The sequence below is a fragment of the Ailuropoda melanoleuca genome, chromosome 10, assembly GCF_002007445.2.
Source record: "Ailuropoda melanoleuca isolate Jingjing chromosome 10, ASM200744v2, whole genome shotgun sequence".
Taxonomy (NCBI): domain Eukaryota; kingdom Metazoa; phylum Chordata; class Mammalia; order Carnivora; family Ursidae; genus Ailuropoda; species Ailuropoda melanoleuca.
In genome coordinates this window covers 24,796,846-24,822,856 of record NC_048227.1, presented here as the reverse complement: position 1 = coordinate 24,822,856, position 26,011 = coordinate 24,796,846, and the positions used below count along the sequence as shown (strand labels likewise).

General features: G+C 44.6%; 1 long non-coding RNA gene across 2 annotated transcripts in view; it reads right to left on the bottom strand.

Moving 5' to 3' along the window:
• Positions 1 to 26,011, bottom strand: part of LOC117804165 — a 309,590-nt gene that overhangs the window by 154,377 nt on the left and 129,202 nt on the right. Inside the window, exon 2 of one of the 2 annotated variants that reach the window (XR_004628473.1) lies at positions 24,349 to 24,441. The exons of the other annotated variant lie outside the window; for it this stretch is intronic. This is a non-coding gene — a long non-coding RNA (uncharacterized LOC117804165). The remainder of the gene's footprint in view (positions 1 to 24,348; positions 24,442 to 26,011) is intronic. 2 annotated transcript variants of the gene reach the window in all.

Here is a 26,011-nt window from a genome sequence, read left to right as displayed (position 1 = left end):
GCTTACAGACGAGGCTCTCGAGACGCAGAGCCTTGACGTGACTTGCCAGCTACCAATTCGCAGAACTGAGAGGACTCGATCCCAAGACTGCTCCTGTCTCACATCCCAGACCCTGATGCTTTCCCCCAAACACACTCTCATCCTTGGGGAAAATGCTGAATCACCTCCAAGGCCAGGAACTTGGTCCAGGAGCTGTCACCCCATGGACTCCTGGTCACGTCTACCTTCTGCCTTTCAGCACTCTAGAAGCCCAGTCCCTCACATGTAAAGCTTGGCGAGGCCTCGGTGGTCCACAGTGGTCCCCAGAGGTCCCCAGGCCCAAGAGGCTCCATAGAGATGTTTCTAAAGCCACCAGGGAGCAAAGGAGAAGCCAAGCGTGGGCAGGGCTCCCTTCCGCTCCCCTGCTCTTCCTATCCACCCCGGCACACACACCACTGCTTCCATGAGAAAGGTTCCACATCTATCTGTTGGATGTGCTGAGCTTCCATGCAGGGGTTCAAGAAGGTTTAAAAGAAAAGTTGGAAACCACTGATTTTGTTCAGCTTTCTTAATTTTCAGATGCGAGGTAGGGAACTCATTCATCTCTAGAGTTGGGACAGGATCTCGGGGTGACTTACGGATGGCAGAAATGTAATATGTGGCCAAGAGAATCTTGGGCCATCCTCTTGCTAACGTGGCTTCTGCTGTGGTCTGAGCGGCAGAACATGTCCTGGTTCAAATCTGACTCAAAGACTGAGGTCTTTACTGGTTGCTTCAAAGTGAGACCACTTCCCTCCTCACTCCCTACCCACTCCCAACATGTCGCCCCGAGGTTTGACATCCAGATGACAAGGCCAGGGTGACCCAGAAGGTTACATGGGAGTCAACAGCACTGCTGAGTTTGACTCTTCACTTCTGACTAAGCTTTTTGGTTTTCCAACTAGGCATGAGATATATCCTCATGAAACAGGCATGATGAGACATCCTGAGTGTCCAGACCATACACCAAACATCCTGAACGCACTGCCTTCGCCTGCCCCGATCTGGAACACTGGGGATGAAGGGAGAGGGGAGGGCAGGGCCAAGGCAGAGGGCATTTTTTGCTTCTGTCTGATGCCCCTTTCCCATTCCATGTGGAATGGGGAGAGGTGCCAGTCAAAGGACACCAGCTCTACCAACAGGGCAGGCGACACAAAGTCAATCAGATCCTCCCATCCTGGCATCTGAAATTTGAGCACTAAACCAGAGGGACAGGAGGTGGTTGGAACACTGTGGTCACCCATGACAGCATTCCAGAAGGAGAGTCACAAATCCCTGCTGCCAAGATCCCTGGAGGAGCCCTGAATCCCGACATCCCTGAGGACTGTGCATTTGTCAGCTTCCCCCTGTCCTTCGCTTAAACGCCCTTTGGCTGTTGTTGATGTCAGAGTTGGTTTCCCTGGCTTGCCGTGATACAAGTGAATAGAACTGACCTTAAGCAAATCTGTATCCAGATAGAGCTTGCTCAGCTCCATTAATTGGGTATCAGAGACGCAGTTTTGCACATCTTGACCCATGGAAATCTCTGACTGAAGAAAACATCAGCTATTAGGAAAGGAAGCAAATGTTGAAAAATTCCACGTGCCCCTTAGAGTCTGCCATTAATTGAATCAGAATTTCAAGCCCATGTGTCCCAGCTCTCTGTTGCTACCACCCCAAAACTCAGTGGGTTAAAATAGTAAGGATCTAGGGGCACCTGGGTGGGTGCACTCAGTTAAGCGTCTGACTCTTGGTTTCGGCTCAGGGTGGTGAGATCGGGCTCCGCGTCAGGCTCCACGCTCAGCACCGAGTCTGCTTAAGACTCTCTCCCCCTCTGTCTTTCCCCCAGTCTCTCTAAAATAAATAAATATTTTAAAAAACAGTGAGAATCTACCGTTGTCTGTGAGACTATGGGTCAGCTGGGTGGTTCTTATGCTAGTTGGGGTCCTGGTCTGTGGTCAGTGGTAGGTCAGGCAGATGGTTTTGCTGTCAGCTGGGTTCTCACATTTTGGGGGGTTGTTGGCCATAAGATAAGGCACCTTGGCTGTTTTCCACATGATCTCTCATCTTCCAGCAGACCAGCCTGGGCTTGCTCACAGGGCTCCAAAGGAAAGAGCAGAACTGTTCAAAGCCAGGGAGGCCAAGGCTCGGAGCTGTCAATTCTGCCGCATTTTACTAGACAAAGCGAGTTCCAAGGCCAGCCCTGATGCAAGGGGTGCGGACATGGACTTCTGCCTGGGTAGTCGGAGCTGGACAGTCACATTGCAATGAGCTGGGTGGGAAGAATTGGGGCCATTTTTGCCAGCCGTCTACCACACCATGTAAAATTAGTAATAATGCCCAACAAAAGAATGGCCCAGAGAGGTTCAGTTGCTGGTCCAAAACCACAGAGGGTTTTAACAGCAGGTATTTTCATCATCTGCACTACTGATATGTTAGATAGGATGCTTCTCTGTTGAGAGGCACTGTCCTGTGTGTCGTGAGGACGTTTAGCAGCAACCCTGGCCACTACTCAGGGGATGCTAGGGACAAGCAAAAATGGCCCCATTGTCTAGAGTCTCCTGGGCTAAAATCTCCATTCCCCCAGTTGAGAATTCCAGACTCTCACAAGAAAGTCATTCTCAACAGCCTTCAAAGCCAGAAGGGGCTGTCACTGCAGTTTGGGACGACAAAAGTGGTGCCTTTCTCTTTCCTCTTGATCTGTATTTATTCTCTCCTGGTTTTCCATGGACCTGGACCCCAGCTGCCTGAGAGGCTTCAGATGTGGAACCACTGGGCCACCCTCCCCACCAGTGCCACCGCTCACACTGCCAATTGGTCCCGGTTTCGTAACAGGAAACATTCACCCTACAAGACGCGAGCATGCCCGTTTTCAATCTCAGTTAACTCTTACAGCAGTTTTTCCCATTTGCCAGCCACTCCGGCTGAATGCGAAAGCGTGTGCTGGTTCCTTCGCTGGGTATTTTTCATCCTGTGTCAATTAGCACGATGAAGGGAATCTAATAATGATGTATGGGCTGTGCTGGCGCATCTGGAGTCCCGGCCGTGTCCTGCCCTGGACGCTCGCTGCAGGACCTGATTCTCCGGGGCTGGTGACAGCAACTGCAGTGACTCATTGCTAGTGCAGTTTGACCCCAGGACAAAAGAAAAACTGGGGAGACTTTTGTATCCAAACATGTCAGGGCCAAAGGGGACCTTGAGATCATTCTGTTCAACCTCCTCCTCATACACGTAAGTCAACTTGACCCCAAAGAGATCAACTGGCTTGTCCAAGGTCACCCAAACAGTTAATACCAAATCCAAGCCTGAAAGTTAGATGTTCTGATACCCAATCCAATATTCTTTTTATACTTTTTTTTTTTTGCTTTGAAACACATACTTCTTTTTTTTCCTTCCCTTTCTAACCTCTACTTGCCAAACCACCTTATTCTTAATTGAAATTTAAACTCTACAGTTATTGAATGTCTCATATGCACAAAGATCTGGGTTAGGGGACTCAGTCTCTTCCTGCAGGGATCTCACAATCTCACTAGGGACAAGGGGATGGGGGGAGGAGAGGAAGACAGGCACAAACATAACCAACACATGAGTCAGAACTTCTTTGGTCCAAGAAAGTGGCCGAGGTGTGGTACGGGCACAGAGGAGATACAGCTGCTCTGTGCTGGAATGAGGGCATGGATTTTGGCCCCTGCGGTTGTCGTTGAAGACAAAATCAATCCATCTTCAAACCTGGGCCACAGTGATGGGAAAGACCAGGGCCCAGAACCTGGGACACATTGACCATTTATCTCCAGAGCCTGTACCAGGGATGGGAAATGCTGATAAATTCAGAACCAGCGCCATCTGGTGGTCATATTTGAGATAGCGCGCTTCTCAAAATTTCCCCAGAGCTGCTGAGGATTTCTGTTTAAAAAGTGAGATGCCTGCATAAAATGACCCCATCTATATAAAATTGAAAAGCTAGATCGGGTTTCGGATAAATGAATAAATGATATGTCCATAAGGAGGTTCACCAAAACGTTAAAAGTAGTATCTCTGAGTGATTGGTTTTGACTGATACGTATTTTGTTCTATGTACCTCTTTTTACCAATGGATTTTTTTTTTAAACAAAGAACATAGATCTTTTTTAACCACTGAAAATGATAAAATTATGCTCATTTCAGAGGGNGAAGGAGGTTCACCAAAACGTTAAAAGTAGTATCTCTGAGTGATTTGTTTTGACTGATACGTATTTTGTTCTATGTACCTCTTTTTACCAATGGATTTTTTTTTAAACAAAGAACATAGATCTTTTTTAACCACTGAAAATGATAAAATTATGCTCATTTCAGAGGGAAAAAAATAAGTGGAGAGGCTGAGGGTATCTCGACCCAGAATAAAGCACTGAGCTATTCCTGTGTGCTGACAAACCTTTAACAGGAATAAAAGCAGGTCAAAATGAAACTAAAGGGTAGCTTTGAAGAGGAAAAGCAGGGAGGTGATGTCACACAAAGGCAAGAATAATAGCTGGATCAGTAAATAAACACTTTATACTTATGTAACTCCGAGCAATTTACAAAGTACTTTTAATGATCCTTTCACTCACAAAGTGCTCACTCAGCTTCGCGGCATGGAGGGGCTCCACAAAGCTCTGTTCTTATCACCGCTCGAGTCCTGCCAAAGCTATATTATAATTTGTCTACTGTGATCACAATAAATAACACTAAAACTGATTGAACATCGTGTGGATGTCAGGCACTGGGCCAAGATCTCTATATGCATTAGCACATTCAATCCTCATGACAACCCCATGGGGTAGATAGTAGAATGATCCCCATTGGATACGGACATCTCTCCCACTAACTCATGAGACCCCAGACACCAAATGCCATATTGTATTTGGCTTCATATCCCTAGTTACCTATATGATGGTGCCTGGGCTGGTGAAGGGATAAGCATATGGGTGGTGTGTGGGGAAAAATACAAAATTAAGAAGAAAAGATTGCACTGGAATGAACCTTTAATAAGCACCTACCATGTATCTGATGGGCTTGTAAGTGTGAGAGTATAACAATGTATGAGACCAAATCCCATGTTGCTCCATGCATCGGAATAGAGACCCTAGAAGAGAGCCGTTTTTGTGCAGGAAGGATCAGAATTCAATTAATATTATTAATATTAATCAGTTGGAATCTCAATAGGAAAGACTCAGGGCAGCATAATTTGAAGAGAGGTTGCTACTAATTTCAGAAGTGTGGAAAGGTAAAGTCCAGTGAGTCTCAAACCAGTATGCATCAGAATCACCTAGAGGGCTGTTTAAGATGCCCACTGCTGGGCTCTACCCCGAATTTCTAGTTCACAAGGACTGGGGTGTGGCCCCCCAATTTGCATTTCTGGCAAGTTCCCAGCTGAACCACCTGGAAGGGGAACCACCATGAGGGTGAGAGCAATAATCTGGCACAAGCTGCTGTTGGGGGGCTGTTACTGCCCCAAGCCATCAGGGACAAGGAGACAGAAATTTCAGAAAGTTTCCAGAACTTGGAAAGGGGAGAGAAGGACCTTGAAAGGGGCAGGCTTTTGGTGGAGACTGAGGCTACCTTTCAGGACAGGGTTTGGGGAATAACCACTGCAGCCTCCTCCCTCTTCCTCCCTCCTCCCACCTCCCTCCATCTATTTGGTCCAACCCAGCAGAAGTGATGAGGTTCAAATGGCTCAGTCTTCCAGACAGAACACAAGATGGAGACGGGGACAGTGGATCTAGGGGGACTGAGGGAAGATACTTGGGACACATGTTGAGTTTTAAGGAACAGTGGGACATCCAAAAGGAGATGTGGAGCAAGAAACTGAATGCAGGCTGGAGCTCTGATAGGAAATCCCAAAGACCAGGAAGCAGCCTGTCATGCCTGCACTGCTGGGGCCCAACTAAGATGCCCAGAGGTTCACTGGTGGATCCAAGGATGGAAAGACCCAAGCCCTGCTCACAGGACTCGGGAGGCTTGGCCGAAGAGGCACTTGGAGAGGTCAGGACAAGCAGAAAGAAGAATCGAGATGAGGAGGAGGCTGGGAGAGAAAACTCAGGGTGGATATGGGTGGGCAGGGGAGAAGCTGACTTGATACAGCCCCCAAAGCACAGATATCAAGAGGAAGCAAGAAACTGCTACATCAAAATACAAATGTGGCTCAACATTGGGCACCAACCGTCAGGGAAGTTCCATCCACACAGAGAGGCAACCTGACCCACCCACTTAGGAGACACCCCCCCTCTGGAGCCAAGGCACCCTCTCTTCATGCCTTTGATTTCACAACACCCCCTGCTCCAACTCCAGTTCCACAAAGCTTCATCAAGAATTTGCTCTTTGGGGCGCCTGGGTGGTATAGTCGGTTAAGCGTCCTACTCTTGGTTTTGGCTCAGGTCGTGATCCCAGCATCGTGAGATTGAGCCCCATGTTTGGCTCCATGCTCAGTGGGGACTCTGCTTGAGATTCTCTCTCCCTCTCTCTCTGCCCCTCCCCCACCCCTAAAATAAATAAATAAATCTTTTTTAAAAATTTTGCTGTTTGCCAACCACTGATTGTGAATTGCTGTGTGGCACGTTTTCAAATCCAGGAGACTGTGGAGAAGGTTATGAGAACCCCTGAGAAACGGGATCATCAGGAAGACCCTTCCCCTTCAATATTAGTTTGTCAAGCTTCCTGGTGCTTCAAATTTCACCATTAAAGATTCATTCCTTTGGCTTAAGGCTTTAATCCTCTATTAAATGTAAATCTCACTGGCAAGCCCATAGTGTTTGGGGAATGAGGTCATACATTAAGCCTTATCTATCACTGACACCTCAATGAGAGTGAGTTGACAGTCTTGTCAAGAGGCAGGTTTAATAGGGGACAAGGGAGATAAATGTGCAGGTATGGAGGAACTTAGCAGCAAAGGGAGAGACATTCAAGGAGATAGGATCAGAAACTAACATTTATTGAGGCATTATGCTAATGAGAAAAAGAAAAATAGCTACCTTTTACTGACTGCTTAAATGTGTCAGGTTCCATGCTGTGCTTTTTACATATGGGGGGATAATTTACTGTGATATCTGTTTGTGTTTTGTTCTCATTGCTAAAAAACGCTCAAAAGATCAAGAGGGATTTTCCTTGCCTCATCTTACAAAACAAGTAACCAAGCCTTGGTGTTCTGGCAGTGTGCTCTTTATGTCCCATCAGTTAGGGTGCCTTTATTAATAAAACACCCAAACAGAAGTGCCTGAAACAATGGACAAACTATCTCATCTCATATAACAAGTCTGGATGCGGGGGCCTCCAGGGTGAGCCATAGATCATCAGGGACCCGGGCCTTCCTTCCTTCAGCTCTGTCAGGCTCAGTGGTTGCCTTGATCCTTGAGCTTGTCCCTTAAAGTTCACAAGATGAGGGCTGCCATGTCAAGCATCATGACACTGGGCCAAAAAAGATGGGGTTTCCCCTTCTGCGTCTTTTCTATAGTTGAAGACTCAGTCCCCTCCCAACTCACTGCTCTGATCACCATGCTCTTGGTCCAAGGTGGAGCCATCTATATCCCGGGTAGCAGGATGGAAAGGGTTGGAATAAGAAGGAACAGACAGCAGGCACAAACTGTCTCTTAAAGTTTCCCAGAAGCTTCCATCTACCCTTTCCACTTCAATCCCTTTGGCCAGAACTCAGCTACACAACGACCCCCAGCTGAAAGTCAGGCTGATGAATGTCAGCCCTACTCTGGGCATCTACTTGTACAACTAAAAATGCCATTGGCATGGAAAAAAAAGAGAAACTTGATAGTGCAGACAACCAGAATCTCAGCCAAAGGGCCTAGAACATAAATTATGAGACATGCAGAAGGCAACTCTTGCCTTAGTTTGTTTAGGAGATGGAACCTCATTGACAAGGAGAGAAAACATCTGGTGAGGAGTGGGGACTGAGAAGAGGAGGTGCAATAATCATTGGCTTCTCCATAGCACGAGGGGTATGGAGGTTTGAGGTTCTAACAAGTGATAAAACTAGTATTCTGTCTGGACACAGAGCCCTGTGGGATACCAGGGAAGGTGGACAAGATGCCAAGACTTTGACACACTGGCAAAAAACTCTGTGGTCAAACCTCTGGCTAGAAGAAAATGCAGTAGATGAGAAGCATCCCTGGGTCCTCAGGGAGGACAAAGACTGGAAGACAAAGTAGGATAAGTTCCATGACATCATGCAGCAGAAAGACCATCAGGAACTCTGGTGGCCCCCGAGGACCGAGGTCCAAGCCCCTCCTAATTTTTAAGTCACAACATAAGTTCCCTAGCCTTTGTATATCTTTGGCGATGGGCAGGGAATATTCCTGAACATGCCTCTGATTGAAGACCTCAACACTCTGACTAGTGGAAACCTAGAGCCAGATTTAACTTGACTTAAAACAAAACATTTTGGCATGTGTTGCATTTGAATGCTGTAGAGCAAAGTCATAGCTGTTCATTTATATTATCGTCATGGTTGCAACAATTGTATTAGGTTGGTGTTGTGTTCCCCGCATTACTGATGAGGAAACTGAGATTTTGAGAAGTTATATCATTTATTTAAAAAAAAAGGAAAGAAAGAAATGGCTTGGCAGGGCCATGATTCACAACCAGATCTCTGACTCCAAAGCCAACACCAATGACCTGGTACATATTGAAGGCAAAGGAAGGATAAACTCGCAAAAGGAAAAAGTTACCAACTCCGACATATTGCCAACAACCAGCCAGGATCCTGTCTAGAGATAGTCAAGCATAAAGGAGGAGAGACTGTCTTGGACAAGAGCTGCAGTTGCAGGTGACAGAAATAAACTGGTGTAAGGAAAACAGAAATGACAATGATCAATTTGTTGGTTTACAAATCTAGGAAGTCCACAGTACATCTGGCTTCCTCATGGCTAGAGCCATGCTGTGTCTTCTCAAACCTCCAGTCTCCTTTCCAGGGATGGGTTCTAGCCATACATGTGCCATCTCCATGTGGTGACAAGATGGTAGCCAGCAAGTCCAGGTTTATCTAACACTAAATCAGTGGCCCCAGATGAAAGGAGAACATCTCTTCTCCAATGGGTTCCATCAAAAGTGCAAAGATGGTTCTCTTTGGCCTGGATGAAGTCAAGTGCCCATCTCTGAACCAATCAGGAAGGCAGGAAGATGGAAGACAAGGATCTGAGTCATTAAACCACCTCTGGAATGAAAGTAGGACAAGGTGTCTCTCCAAGGGGAAATCAGGATGATTTTACTGCAGAAGAGGGATTGAATATGGGTGGGCAGCAGCAACAGAAATTCACTGCAGAGAACAAAGCAAGCCCCAACGTATAGACATACATGTGCAGTTGTACATGTGTGCGCACACATGTGTGCACGCGCACACACGCATGCGCGCACACACGCGCGTGCACACACATGCACGTGCACGCACGCGCACACGCGCGCGCACACATACACATGCACACGCGCACACACACACAGACGCGCGCGCGCACACACACACACACACACACACTCACATACTCACGAACTGCAAAGATCAGCACATCAGGCTCCAACCAGTTCTGGACCTAGTGAGGTGAAGTGGTTTGAATGCCAAGAGCCACTTTCTAGAACTCACTCTCTACAATCCCCCTCACTGCCCTTCCTCAGTAGAGTAAGGTACGCCACAGGCAGCAGGAACATGAACCTCAAGAACACCCTGCTCACATCCCCCTTAACATTTGGCAAAAGACAGACTCTCTAGGAAACGGCATGGGGACAACCATTCTCCTTCCCACCAAGAGCTATCAAATTGGTGTGTCTGGCCATATTCCAAAGGTGCAATCGTGAAGGGATAATGGAAATGTGCCTGGATGGGGATGCATTCATGCTTGATTGTGTGGCAGAAAAGGTAGCCTTGTTCTGAACCATCTGCCACCTTGGAAATGACAGGAACAAGACTTAAGCTGCCAGATTGCTTATATAACCCGTACATTCACATAGCAGAAACAGAGATACTATGTAAATCAGTCAAATGGCATCACAGAAGGCATATGACATATCCGTGTCATTTTCCCAAATAAATGGAGTCTACATGGTTGCATCAAAGTACAGACACTCCATCTCCTCAGACAGTCGCTAAACCCAGTGCCCAAATGCCACACTGCTTTAGCATGAGTCAGGGGATGCTGCCATTTTTTGACCCTCCCCTACACCTCTCTCTGTAGGAACTCCCTAAATATTCAACCGGTGCTTCTCCCTGGATCCCTGGCGCCTCTGACACCCAACACCCAAAAGCCAGATTTTCATCAAGCTAGAATTTTTCAGACTCCAGGTTCTTAGAAGAGGTGAACAATATTGGCCAAACTGTCAGAAGTGAATGTCATTCGTTGGCCTAAAGCAAAATGCACAGTCCATCCAGCAAGTATCTACAATCTTCAGATGAGGATTTGCACACAAACTTCGCCCTTGACTCTATCTTCCCTTTCCTACTTTCAATTGTTCCTTACTTCACCTTCCTCATCTCCTTATCCCTATTACGGCATGGTCAGTATTAGTGCAAGCCAACTTAAGCTCTTTCTAGAATGAGGTGGCATACAAATAAGCAAATACATTCTCCTGTAATCTTTTTCCATTGATGGTACCACCATATACTCAGATGTCCAAGCTAGAAAGATAGCAAGCCATCCATCTCTCCTCTCACACTTCACAACACCCTTCCTCCATCCTGTTCACCAATATCACGATTCTTATGCCTAGATATTTATCAGAACCATCCTGAAGTCTCCAACCTTACTGCTACTGCATGGAAAAGTTTTTTAATGGTTCTCCTTTTCCAGTCTTACCTTCTTTCAATCTTCAGTATTGATGCTGGTGAGGTCTACCCCAAATTCAGACCCAACATGTTCTTCTCTTCTCTCAATTCTCCCATGGCCCCTACCACCCCAAACAATCTTTTCACATTTTTCCAGTAACCTGTGAGGGGCACTGCAAGTAATTTGTGACCAAAAGCAACTCCAGTACCAATGTTTGTGAGTAGTTTCCCTTCTTAGGTATAAATTTGGACAGGTTGGAGAGGGATGGGACAGGCATCATTCACGTGAATGCGCAGAGCCTCCCCCACACCTCCTTCTGAAATTTATTGGTTTCTGAGGATGGCTGTAACAAGGTATCACAGACTGGGTGGCTTAAACAACAGAAATTTATTTTCATGCTATTTTAGAGTCCAGAAGTCTAAGATCAAGGTGTTGGTAGGGTTGGTTTCTTCCGAGGCCTCTCTCTTTGGCTTGTAGATGGTCATCCTCCCTCTGTGCATGTCTGTGTCCCAATTTCCTCTTCTGATATGGACACCAGTTATATTAGATTAGGGTCTGCCTTAACAACTTCATTTTAACTTCATGACCTCCTCAAAGACCCTATCTGCAAATACGGTCACATTCTGAATAGGGATTAGGACCTCAACATATAAATTGGGGGCAAGGCGGATACAATGTCCCCTAACACAAAGGGTATGCTGTGATTACAAATGCAATTGCTGTCTGCCCATCTCCTAGCCCCTCGGAAATAGGGATGGTTCCTCTTTGCTGGAGGAAGGCTCAGAGCATCTTGTCTAGTCCAAGAAGACACAATGGGGGAGGAGACAGAAAGGTGCACAGAGCTGTGTTGGCAGAGGGAGACTATGGAGTAATACATGAATGGTAAAAGCATGACGTTGCTGTGAACTATTGGTTTTTGAATCTCTTTTATGCTTTTGGGTAATGTGAACAATTTCGTTTTGCTTCCCATTTGGGTGCCATGTTAGAAAATCATCAAGTCAAGTAGAGGGGCATAAAGTGAAAGTAACTGAATCCCTTAAGGAGCCCATTAAACACAACAGATGCTGGGTTTTATGTATGATTGGCCCTACCAGCGATGGACTGCTTTTTCGGTGAGTCCTTTATCTTGTGTTTAGCACCCAGGTTGTATGAAACACACCTCTTTAAGTACGAGAATCCCACTCAGCTCAGAGAGGAGCTCCCATTATGGAAGTTACATGGGAAACTGAGCCTGATGACAGGACATGAAAATCAGTCCTTCTGTCTCATGCTCTTTTGTGCCACCCAGTAGATGGTGGAGTTGGCTGGACCATTTACCTTGTGCCCACTCTCTCCCATGCACGCCCCCATCCCCTACTTTTGCATGTTCTTTGCTGAGCATGAAGAATTGGATTAGATTAAGTCAAAATACATGGATGATTTGACTCCACTGTACAGGGGTTGAGCTATTCGGACATCGTATCTATTGCTGGACTTTATTTCTTTGACTTCACTCCCCTTCAAGCTCCGGACTTGATGGTTTCAGGCTTTATATATAAGGACTGTGAAAAACTTTATCTTTTTACACACTTGCTGAATAAAGAAAAGGGTGCAGATACCGCCAGTGAGCTCGTAATTGTGCATAAGCCTAGAGACACCCAAGAGAATATATGACACAGTAGAATGCCATTTGTGTTGTCTACCTATGCAGAAAACACAAGTTAACCTACAGGATAAGTCCCAAGTCTTAAAGAGCACAGACAGACCTCATCATCCTCTATCACTTCAACCACCACCCACAACATACTTTCTCCTCTGGAAACACCAAATCACTTTTTATTACACACATACATGCACCTTTTTATTCTTTCCCCCATTTATTTAATAACAGTCTTGCTTCCCTGTATAGCTACAGAAATTGACCCAGCATACCCAACTGATACTCATATCATTGCCAAGGTGCACCTCCTCCAGGAATCCTTCTTTGGACTAGATTGGAAAGCTTCCTTCTATCATGGAACTTACCACATTGTATTACGCACGTGTTTATGGGTTGACCTGCTCTGACATTTGAATTACTTGAGCCCAAGGGCTCCATCTTAGTCACTCATGTTTGCATCCCTAACACAGAGCCCGGTGCATGACAAATGTTGGAATCTGGCTAATTGCCCAAACTTCCTCCCTCTGGGATTTTACCCTATTGGTACCAGACACTAAGGCCACATGACAACCTAAGTGAAGTATCATTTTCATCCCTGGCTGGGCCAGGACTATTAACCTCACAACACAAGGTTTTCTGACTAACTCTTGGCAAGCATGGCTTACCTAGGCTTGGAGCCAAACCTAGCCTTCCTCCTGTCTCTGTATCTAACCCTTAAATAGGCGAAGATGAAGGAGATGCTGAGAAAAAGAGGTTCTGTCACCACCATCATCAGTAGAAAGAGCTGATGCTGATAAACGATAAAGCTGGCTAATGTTTGACTTTTTCTAGAAAAACGACAGGTTGTTGTTTTTTTTTTTTTTGACAAACCTCAGAATGATAACAAAATGTACTGCAAAGAGACAGGCTTCAGCAAAAAAGAAAGTGCACTCATTTCTTAAGACTCATGGACAAGATTGCATGAGGAGTCAGAAGCTTTGCTGGTTCATATTATCTACCCAGTGTTTTTCTAGCAAATACAAACCAAGTCTGTGGCTGGTGGAGGTCACTGTGGCAGCTGTTCCACTCCACCCCACCTAAAGGCAAAGCTAAAATGCCATAAAAGGATAGATTGCCGGGGTGGGATGTCACCATCTGCCTAAGGGCTTATGAGTGGCTTTGGACCCTGGTATTAAGAGGAGGCCAAAGCAATGCCATTTAGTGGGTCCATCAGACAAATTTAACAATATCTATTAAATATGTTTTAAGTGCATCTCCTTCCAAAGTCTATAAGGAGACATTTCTGAGAAAGAGAGATATGAAGGACTCCTACATATAAGAAAAGATGCTAACTTTCTCACCAAAGAGAAACGCCACTTAAAATTACAATCTGATGCCATTTTCACCTTATCAGAGTGGCAAGAATTATAATGTTTGATCATATGCTGTGTGAAGGGGAAAAGCTCTTTCATATATTATTGATGGAAAAATTAATTGGTATAATCTCTATGACGAATTGGTCAGTATCTCTCAAAATTACAAAACTCTATAACCTTGGACCCAGCAAATCTGCTTCTAGAAAATTCTTCTATAGATATGCTTGCAAATGAGAAGATAATGTATATCCATGGGTATTCATTACAGTGTCATTAATAAAGACAAAATAATGAAAGGAACCTACATTTACATGAAGGAGAGCGTACATAAATAATTTATGGCGTATCCATACCGTGGACTATTACATAGCAGTAGAAAAGAATTAAACTTAATTTTATGTACTGATTGGAAGCTTTTCAGTATATATTACGGTGCTGGGGGAAAAGGAAATTGTAGAAGAAAATCTACAGTAAGATACCACTTATATAAAAATGTACGCGTGTATTTATGTAAATGCAGAGGAAAAGTTCTGGTTACCAGGAGTGCGACAGTATTTCTTGAAGGCAACTTACTCATATGAATATGATTATTACACGGGTACTCCCTCTGAGTATTGATGTTAGAAAATTGCCCTTGGCAAAAAGAATGAAACTTGACCACTCTCTCACACCATACACAAAAATAAACTCCAAATGGATGAAAGACCTCAATGTGAGAACAGGAACCCATCAAAATTCTAGAGGAGAACATAGGCAACAACTTCTATGACATCGGCCAGAGCAACCTTTTTCACGACACATCTCCAAAGGCAAGAGAAATAAAAGATAAAATGAACTTATGGGACTTTATCAGGATAAAGAGCTTCTGCACAGCCAAGGAAACAGTCAAAAAAACTAAGAGACAGCCCACGGAATGGGAGAATATATTTGCAAAGGACACCACAGATAAAGGACTGGTATCCAAGATCTACAAAGAACTTCTCAAACTCAATACACGAGAAACAAATAAACAAATCATAAAATGGGCAGAAGATATGAACAGACACTTTTCCAATGAAGACATACAAATGGCTAACAGACACATGAAAAAATGTTCAAAATCATTAGCCATCAGGGAAATTCAAATCAAAACCACACTGAGATACCACCTTACGCCAGTTAGAATGGCAAAGATAGACAAGGCAAGAAACAACAATTGTTGGAGAGGATGTGGAGAAAGGGGATCCCTCCTACATTGTTGGTGGGAATGCAAGTTGGTACAGCCACTCTGGAAAACAGTGTGGAGGTCCCTTAAAAAGTTAAAAATTGAACTACCCTATGACCCAGCCATTGCACTACTGGGTGTTTACCCCAAAGATACAGACGTAGTAAAGAGAAGGGCCATATGCACCCCAATGTTCATAGCTGCATTGTCCACAATAGCCAAATCATGGAAGGAGCCGAGATGCCCTTCAACAGATGACTGGATTAAGAAGCTGTGGTCCATATATACAATGGAATATTACTCAGCTATCAGAAAGAACGAATTCTCAACATTTGCTGCAACATGGACGGCACTGGAGGAGATAATGCTAAGTGAAATAAGTCAAGCAGAGAAAGACAATTATCATATGATTTCTCTCATCTATGGAACATAAGAACTAGGATGATCGGTAGGGGAAGAAAGGGATAAAGAAAAGGGGGGTAATCAGAAGGGGGAATGAAACATGAGAGACTATGGACTATGAGAAACAAACTGAAGACTTCAGAGGGGAGGGGGTGGGGGAATGGGATAGACTGGTGATGGGTAGTAAGGAGGGCATGTATTGCATGGTGCACTGGGTGTTATACGCAACTAATGAAGCATCGAACTTTACATCGGAATCCGGGGATGTACTGTATGGTGATTAACATAATATAATAAAATTAAATTAAAAAAAAAAGAAAAGAAAAAAGAAAATTGCCCTTGGCAAATATTCCTATAATTGCAGACATTTTTGGAGCTGGAAGAGTCCTGAGGAATTATCAAGTCCAACCCCCAGACTCTACAGATGAGTCAAATGAGGCCAGGTGTTTCACTGCTAAACCTTACATAAGAACCCAGCTCTTTTCCAACATGGAAGGGCTCCAGTCTTCATGTAAAATTTGCCTTTATTATGATTGCTACGTATTCTTAAAAGCCCTCCCACCAGCTCTGACCTCACTGCAGCCCCAGGGAAACATTTCCCTGTGCTGAACAGATGGGAGAGAAGGAAGTTCGTTTCACAAAGGTGAAGGCTGTTTGAGAAATCAAGTGTGGTCTTTTTAATAGTGGAGGGTGATGCACCATCAGTTTAATTCCTATTCATTTGTGGTGCTTATTAGAGTGTCTGAAAATATAAGCTGAGTAATTGGAGCATTAGAATTGATTAATTGAAGTAGGCTTTTGATGTAAATACACCTGGAGAGATTTTTCAAGGTGGGATTCTCTGCTAAAGATTCGGAGGAATTCAGACCTCTGAACATTGGAATAAGGATGGTATGGTGGTTTTAAAAGACGGCCGCAAAATTTTTGACACTCCTGCCATTGAGAGGTAGGGTCTGTGTGCCCTCTTCTTGAATCTGAGTGGGCTCATGACTGCTTCAACTTATTTAGTATGGCAGAAGGGACGCTACATGACTTCCAAAGCCAGGTCATCAAGAGCCATGAAGCTTCCACTCACTCTTGGAGCCATGAGACACCATGACAGAAGTCTGACCACCCTGAGGCCTCCATGTTGAAAGAAAGCCCAAGACACTGGGAGAGACCACATATAGGCATTTCAGTCAACAGTCCCAGCTAAGCCCAAATGGCAAACCTCTGAGTGAAGAAGCCTCCAGATGATTCCAGGTCCCACCCAGTGGAGTCATTGCCAGTTCTTCAAACCTTCCCAGCTGGAGCCCCAGACAAGATAGCCTTAGTATCTCCTATCTAAAGTCCTGACCCGCAGAATCTGTGAGCATAATAAAATAGTTATTGTTTTAAGGCACTAAGTTTGTGATGATATAGCGATAGACAACTAGAGCAGATGAATGAATGACAATGAAATCGCCCAATCCCCATGGCCCTAAGAAAAAAATCTGCTCCAGAAATTCGTTTTGACCCCAGGCTGACTTGATTTCTCACCTCCTCAACGGAGCTACCCCCTACTCCACTTGTACCTTTACTCTAGAAACACTAACTGATTGTTTTATGGACCTGTCTGTTTCTGCCTCCAGACTAGGAGATCCTAAGCTACAGAGATCTCTCACTCTTCATCTTTAGAGCGCCATTACCCAGTACGGGGCCTGGAGCCCATAAACATGTTTATGGAGATCGAGCCATGTTTACTGGTTGGATGACTGCCTCTACACACCCTGCTTTGGGGCCTGGAAAACAGGGCATACTAATCATCAGAGCTAAAAATAATGGTAGATATTAACTAACCATCCCTTTTACTTTACCAGGCCCTGAGAGGAAAAGTGACAAACCCAAGGAGACATAGCTAGTTAACAAACTAGGAGCACCGTCTCCTTTACCACATCATCACTGAGGTGCAGTGAGTCCAAGTAGGAGGAAAGGAAGCAGGGTGGTTACAGGCTCCAGAGACAGAAGGCCCTGGGCCAAGCTCCCAGAGGGCCATCCTCATTGGTGGGTAGTGGTGGCTTCTCCAGAAGGAATGACAAGGATCTGACATTTCATATTCTACCGGTTCCATCCTCCATGAAGAATGAACAGGTTCTTTTGGGTTTCTAAGGTCTGAGCCCTTCCTTTTAGGATCTAAACCCCTGATCTAGAGAGAAAGCAGTATAATAAGCTTTTTTGCATTGAATAGCCTTAAGCGATGTCAGGGTGTGGAAATACACAGGAGGAACTACAGGGAAAGAGAAAGGAGGAAGAGAATCTGGATCCAGGGGATTGGCCCTGGAGAGGCCAATGGACAGGCAGTGGTTCTCATCTGGGCAGCTTTGCCCCCAGGGGACATTTGACCATGTCCCAAGACATTTTTGGTTGTCAGAACTGGGGCTTGCTCCTGGCATCTCATAGGTAGAAGCCAGGGATGCTGTCAGACATCCTACAATGCACAGGACAGCACCCACAACAAAGAACTATCCAGTGCAAAATGTCAATAATGCCAAGGTTAAGAAACCCTGGGCTAAGGGAAGGACCGCTGGGAGGGGCACTCTCCAGTTTCCTAGGAGCAGAGGTCCAGCTAAAGGACCCATCCCAATGCAAAGGCCCAGGGATGGCTCAGAGGGAAGCCTGCCCAACCTTGTGATGGGACTTCACTCTGCCTGTGCTTCAAGATGGTCCCTGGTAATTGGCTGGTCCCCAGATAAGGATGATCCCCAGCAATGCTCCCGGGGCACAAACAAGCTGCAGGAGACAGGAATAGGGGCAGGAGTGGGGAGGGACGGGGATGTGTAAGTGCATTCCAAACTGGGAACGTGGATCTCTGTATTACAACAGAAAACAAAGCTATTTAAGCAGAGTTCTCCGGGCCAGGTTTGTGGCAAGAGAGGTGGTAGAAAATAGCACTAACAGGACTAAGCCAGTGTCTCAAAAAGCATTAAAGCAAAAGCGACTCCGACCACCCACTAATGATCGTGATTATTTGGCTGCCTATGAGACGGTTTAAGAAATGATTTGTGAATTTAAATTTTAATTAAGGCAGAAGTCCTTGGGGGCCTCTGGAGTTCAAGCATGAAAAACGAAAATCTACTGCTAATAGGAGTGGGCTCAGAGGGCCCCGCAGCCCAGAAGACGCGCACGTCCTACGCATCTGCTGGCCTAGCAGCCTGCAAGGGAGCGCAAGTTTGAGGTCACTAATCAACACTGGGATCAGGGGTCAGGACTGGACAACTCAGTGGAACTATGCTCTTTGGTGTTCTAGAAAGTTCTTTAGAGTAAATAATAAAAATTTAAAAAACACCCAAGTTTTCCACCTCTTTCTTAGGTTCTAACCTTAAAAATGTGCTATACGACCCACTTCACTGACACAAGACCCAGCACTGGATTACCTGGGATCTAGTCTCCTCTCCGTCACTGACACCCCATGTGACCTTGAACGCCCATTGATCATGTTGAGTCTTGGTTTCTCCATATGGGACTAATATTGCCACCTCTGGCTACCCCACAGTGTCATGTTGAGCCTCTCTCCTAAGGGAGATAAAGCACTTTGGAATGGGCACTCTCTGGCAGGTGTATCCAGCTCACCCGATTCTCCCTGAGGTCTGACAAAACCATCCATTAACTTCTCAAGGTACTACAGCAAAGAAAACACAGCCAACCTGAGACAAAGGTACACCCTTGGCCAAAAGAACGCAGACTCTCTCTCAGACTTGACCTTATTGGATCCTAGAGACATGGGTTCAAATCCCAAGTCCGCCTAAGACAGTTGTTTTGTTTTGTTTTTTTCATTCTGATAAAAGACATGTAACATTAAAGTTGCCATTTTAGCCATTTTTAAGGGTACTGTTCAGGAGTGTTCAGTATATTCACGTTGCTGTGCAACAGATCTCTACGTTTTCATCCTGCAAAACCAAAACTCTATACGCACTAAACACTAACTACCTTTCTATTTCCCGTTTCTATGATTTTGACTACTTTAGATACTCCATATGAGTGGAATGACGCTGTGTTTGTCCGTTTGTGGCTGGCTTATTTCACTTGGCATAACACCCTCCAGCTTCACCCATGTTATAGTGCCTGATTCTTTTTTATGGCAGAATAATATTCCATCAGAATAATATTCCATTCTGTGTACATACCACGTTTTCTTTTTCCATTCAGTTATTGATGGACATTTGAGTTGGTTCCACTTCTTTACCATTGTCATTACTGCTTCAATGAACACAGGTGTGCAAGTATCTCTTCAAGGTCCTCCACTCTTTTTTTTTTTTTTGGCCTTTTGGTGCTTTATCGTAAGTTTGTTTTTAATGCTGTATTATTTTTCCAGCTTTACAAGGTATGATTGACAAATAAAAATTGTATATGTTTAGGGTGTACAGTATGATGATTTAATATACGCATACATTGTGAAATTCCAATCACAATCATGTTAATTAACCACCCATCGCCTCACATAGTTACCTTTCCGTGTGTGGCATTTAAGATCTACTCTCTTAACAAACTAAAAGTATACAAGACAGTATTAATAATTATAATCACCATGCCATAAATTAGATCTCCAAAACATTCTTCTTATGACTCAAAGTTCATATCCTTTGAGCAGTATCTCCCCATTTTCCCCAGCCCCCAGTCCCTGGAAACCACCATTCTACTCTCTGGTTCTATGAGTTCAATGTTTTTGGATTCCAAGAAAACGGGGTCAATATATATAATGGAATAAAAAAGAAAATCTTGCCATTTGCAACAACAGGGATGAACCCCGTGGATATTATGTTAAGTGAATTAAGCCAGACACAGAGAAGCAAATATTGTATGATATCACTTACATGTGGGATCTAAAAAAGTCAAGATCCTGCTTTGAATTCTTTTAGGTATATACCCAGAGTGGGATCTCTTGATCATGTGGTAGTTCTATTTTTAATTTTCTGAGAATACTCCATACTGCTTTCTATAATGGCCACGCTATTTTACATTCCCACCAACAGCGCACAAGGCTTCCAGTTTCTCTGTATCCTCAACACTTGTAATTTTCTGTTCTTTTGATAGAGGCAATCCTAACGTATGTGAGGTCACTACAGACAGTTTTGAGAAATTCAGTACCGTCTCTAGGTCAGGACAAAGGGAAACCAGCTGAATTGGTTTAGAAGATCTTTCAGATTGTTCTTAAAAACAAAATCTCAGCAAATCAGTCTCGGTGTGGGGTCCAAATGAGATCATGGACATGAAAAAATAATCTTTGTCAATTGAGAAGAGCCATACAGCTGTTAAGTGGCAAATCGTGTAAAGGCAGAGGGAGTAGACTTGATGGTCAGAGTATTTTAAATTCATCACTCAGATCTGCTGACCACATGCTGTGTGTGACATTTTTAGTTTCTTCACCTGTAAGATGGAGGTGATAATTCCTGCTCCCACCCCCCATCAGAGAGTTGATGAGAAGACCAGAATAAATGATAGGAGATAACAAACTTGAAGCAACCACAAGGGTGCTGTTCCTTGCTAAGAGTAAGAGTTGATGCTATTTATTCCATTAATAAGTGAGGTACACTGAATGGTACACTCTAAATGGGTTGATTGTATAGTCTGTGAATTATATCTCACTAAACTATTTAAAAAAAACACACAGCCAAAGTGAGGTACACAGAGGCTCTTTGATAAGGTTCAGATACTTATGGTCTAAGGGAGACCCAGAATCACAGAAAGGACATGGGCTTGGAGATCAGACACACCTGGGCACACCTGAATCTCAACTGAGCCCCCTGATAACTGTGAGATTTTAACTCCGTATGAGCTTTGTTTGGTTTACTCAAATGGAACATAGGGTTGTTTTTTGGGTTTTGTTTTTTTACTTTTTTTTCAGGATTGTTGTATAACATATAATGAATCTGCCCACCACGTAATAGGTGTTCAAAAATAACTGTTATTTCCGTGTTGTTGTCCTTTCCTGAGAAACATGGCCTTCCTGAAGGTGATGGTGTCGCCCAAGGGCTGCCTGAAGTAGGAGGAAGAGGAAGAGGTGGGAGACAAGTGGGAGGAAGACTGGGTTTTGTATTCACAAATACTCTTTTTCCAGAAACAAGCCATTTATCAAAGTACCGGAGTCTCGTTTACTGTCAAAACACCAGGGCTAATTACATTCGAAGAACAATGGACTACAAGAGCAAAAAAGACAGGGCCTGTTCAATTAAAGGGGAGAGAAGGGGGGGGTCTTCTAGCTTACAATATTTTGGACATTAGATTGGAATGGTTTAATTAGCCACTGCTACAGACTTTGGATCGTTTGTTGTTCTAGAAGCCATTAGTCATCTGTAGCTTTTAAGCATATCATTTAGATTCTCCCATTCAACAAATACTTTTCAAGCACCCGCTACGTGTCAAGCACTGGGCTCTGCACTGGAGAGACACCACAGTCTAGTGAGAGACAGACAGCTTGGCCCACTAATGGATGTCTCAAACTTCTATGTCTAACGGAGTTCTTGCATAATCCAACGCCATGCTCCTCTCCCATCTTCCCCATTTCCATGAAACGCCTCTCCACTGTCCAGTAGTCCATGACAAACACTATGGAGTCATTGTCAATCTTCTCCTTCTATTAGACCCTAGTCCTATTGGTTCTGTCACCAAAATCGCTCTTGACACTATCCACGCCTTCGTAGGCACGTGGCCACTACCCCAAGGCAAGTCACCAGCTCAGTAAGAGCATCTCTCAAGGAAAAAAAAAAAAGTGGAGTTTTTTTTCTTTCCCCTCCTGTCTATGCCCGCTTCCCATTGTAATCCACACAACATCGAAGATGATATTTTTAAATGGTGAATCACATCATGCCATTCCTCTGTTTAAAGCCCTTCTAAGTCCTCCTGTTGCTTTTAGATTGGAACCCAGAATCTCTGATATGGCCAAGAAGTTCCCACGCGCTCTGCCCCACCCACTCTCCCGACTGCTGCCAATGCTCAAGGCCCATCAAGCCCTCTCCTGCCTGCAAGCCTTTGACCTTGCACCTGCCTTCTGCACCTGCTCTTCCTCCATCTATTCCCAAGCCTTGTTCCTTCTCATCTTTCAGGTCTCAGCTGAAATATCATTTCCTCAAAGAGGTTTTTCCCATCTTCACTAAGTGACTTCTCCCAGTCGCTCTCTAGCTCATCACCATATTTATTTGTTGCCCAGCACTCACTCCACTGATAACCATCTGGTGCATTTGTTGGTTCGTTGGCCATCGTATTCCCACTAGTCAGTGGGTATCCCGATGGACGGGCTTTGTCTACTCGTGCACGGTTGTGCTCCCAGTGCTTCGTGCAGTGCCTGGCACATAGTAAATCCTTATCAACTATTAATTGGCTGGATGAATGAAGGTGGTCGTGTGCACGGCAAAATAAGAGCTCAGGAGAGGACATAAATAATTCTCCAGGGACAATGGAGCTTTCAACATAGATGTGCTGTGAACTAGGCTCAAATGTTCACTAGGAGTTTCTAGATTAACAAAGGCAGAAGAGCAGGAGCAGGTTGGGGGGTGGAGGATTGACAGATTGGGGGGTAAAATGCATCTTAGCCGCATGGAACTACTGAACATGAGCAAAGGCACAGAGGCACTTCAAGAGAATGAAACTTCGAACTAATTCCAAGCACAACCACCACCTCATTCATAAGGTGTTGGAGGAAAGACAGCCAGGATAACCCCAAATCACAATCAAAACAAAATGAGAGTCAACTCGCCAATAGCTGGGAGTGGGTGATCCATACTGAAAACACAGCAGAGTCTTGGGACTGTGCCATGGAGCTTACGCAGCAGGAGGTGATGAGTCATATTTACTGGTCCCATGGTGTTGGGAAAAAGGAGCCCATTGGGTTGCTGAGCCTTATGGAAGCATAGGGTCTCATTTCGTCCCTCTCCAAACACAGCATCTGGGATCCAGGCTGGGTCTCTCCCTGGGACCTGCCATTCGTCCTGCCTTAGGTCTTGCTTATGCAGCAAATCCCAGTGGAAGCATGAGCATGTCCCAAGTCCTGCCTCCCTATTAACCTGGGTAATGGGCTAACTGGCTGCAGTCTTAGATAAATAAATGTTGGACACAGGACTGGGGAGTAGCAAGAACAGAATCTATACACGTGACATGAAGAAGTACAGCATTTTGTTCTTCTGTCTGTGGGAGGACTTCAGGCAAGGGGGTGACCTAGATGTGATATGAGTACAGTTGCTCTGTGGCCACAGTGTAGAGCTTGGACTGGAATATCAAACAAAAATAATAATAATAATAATAATAATCCAGAAGCAGGAGACCTGTGAAATGAGGTGTGGGAAGAAAGACTGGACTTTTGAGGCATATTTGGGAAGCAGAAGTGAAAAGGATTTGGGTGATCATTAGACATGATGCATACACATGAGGAAGGAATCTGGGGTAATGCTCAGTACGTTTATGTCACTCGGGGAATCTAGCCATTAATCAAAATAGGTAACATGATCAAAAGAATAAGTAGACTCAGGAAACTTCAGAGACTTTCTCAGTTTTCATGTTTCTTCTTGGACTTCATCACTGGAAGCATTTCTACGCCTTCTGGTAGCAGAACGCATCATTTCTCCGCAATGACTTGTATCCTACTGTCTCTTGCCATGCTTCCCACTAGGTAGATCCCCACCCTGTTGTTAGGCTTGGTAGCCTGTGTTTTGACCTGCAGCTCTGATGTAATATAAGCTAGAAACGCACACCTCTGGGACGTGGGGCTGTTTGTTGCTGGAGGAAAAGCCGACCATGACATTTCCAAAAACCTCAGTGACCTCCAACAAATGATTTACCCTTTCTGGCTCCTAATTCCCTCCTTGGTGAAGTTGTGCTAGATGATACCAAGCTCCTTCCGAGTTGAAAATTGTTTTGTTTTGTTTTTTTAAGACTGTGTCACTGCTCTAGATGATAGCATCGTGTGGGGGTTCAAGAGCCTCTTCCCCCTCTCCAACCATATAGGTTAATTAGGCGATGTCAACTTACCAAACAGTTAATGATGCCAAACTAGCAGAAGGTCAGAGTGCAAAGGCCTGGGATGGTTTAAGCTGTTGCAGCAGAACTTCTATTCTGAAGACGCTAGATTTAAAAAAAAAAAAAAATCTATAGAGCACAAACCTGCCGCATTCAGCGGCTTCAGTTATTTATACGAGCATTTCCCGATTCAAATTGCATACTCAAATCAAATTTCCCTGGTTTATGCCTTCTTCAGCAATTACTTAAAGGCAGTTTACCTCTCTCTGGAGGAACATAGCAGAAAGGCCTATAGACAAAATCTCGTTGACTCAGGGAGAGAGAAACGAACTCCAGGCCTGGCATTGCAGAAGTCACTTTGCCCACGGAAGTGAACGCCGGTGGGCCTCCTGGCTGTTTTTCAGCCCCACTGATGGGAAAGCGTTTTCTAAGGAGGAGAGGATGCCCGCGGAAATTGAAGGAGAGGAGTAAACACTGGGGGTGGGGGGTGGAGAAGGGATCACCTTCTGTTCACAAAGTTCCTTTTGTGAGGGTAAGCAGCTGACAGCATAAGGTTGCTTCTATTCCAAAGGGATTGAGAGAAGTCAAATGCGGATACGGAGACAAGGATTATTTCTACACCAGAAAGGTACTGGGTCCTTGAAAATATGCGCCAAGCAAGATGCGCCCTATTGCAAAACTATGCAATGTACAAAATTTATCTTTATCGGACTGTCAACTTGTCCTTAATTCACATTTCATCATTTGGAAACGTTCCCTCATCCTCCACCAAAGAGCCCTCTTTCGTTCGTTCAAACACTCCAGGGAGGGCTCTCATTGGTTGGGCTTGGGCCACCTGCTCATCTTCAAACCAATAACTATGGCCCTGACAATGCAGTGTTCTAATTGGTCAGGTCTTTGTCATGTGCTCATTAATTTATTTCCCTAGTCACTCATTCTATTTTACATTTCCTTCTTCATTCGGTTGTTCAACTGGCTGGATCTTATCTTGATTTGCCTCCCTGATATCTACTGCCTTCTTTTTCAGTAACAGCACTTGGGATTTATTTAAGGGAATGGTTCCTCACTGTTCCCATTACATACTGTAGAGACGAAGGTGCCCTCTCACTCTATTTCCTCCAGGCTAGAGTCAGACACATGACACAGACCTGACCAATCAGAACACTGCATTGTCTGGCGTACAGCAACGTGTTTGAAGATGAGCACGTGACTCAAGCACAACCAATGAGAGTTCTCCCTGGAACCTCTGCGGGAATTATCAATAAAAAAGACAGGATTCTAATAACTTACTGAAAATCAGTGAACCTAGACAGGAAGCATAAACACAAATGAAATATTTCTAGTTCCCAAAAATGTTGTGGAATGAAGACTCGGAGCTGTGATGTTAGTCTGGAATCTACCACTTGCTAGCCTGGGAAACCCTGGGCATGAATGGGTCTCCTCATCTGAAAAATGAAGGTGATAATGATCGTTCTCCGCGCATTATAGTCTGTGAATATGCCACAGCCCCTGACCCATCCAAGTGGCTGGAATGGAAAAACTTTGGGATGGTGGAGTTGCAAGATGGACGCTCCCCAGACCTCTGAGTCACCATTCAAGAAGTAAAGTCAAGAAAAAGCCACCAGAACCACCTCTGACTGTCTTGTGAAAAAGATATACATCTTTGGTGTATTAA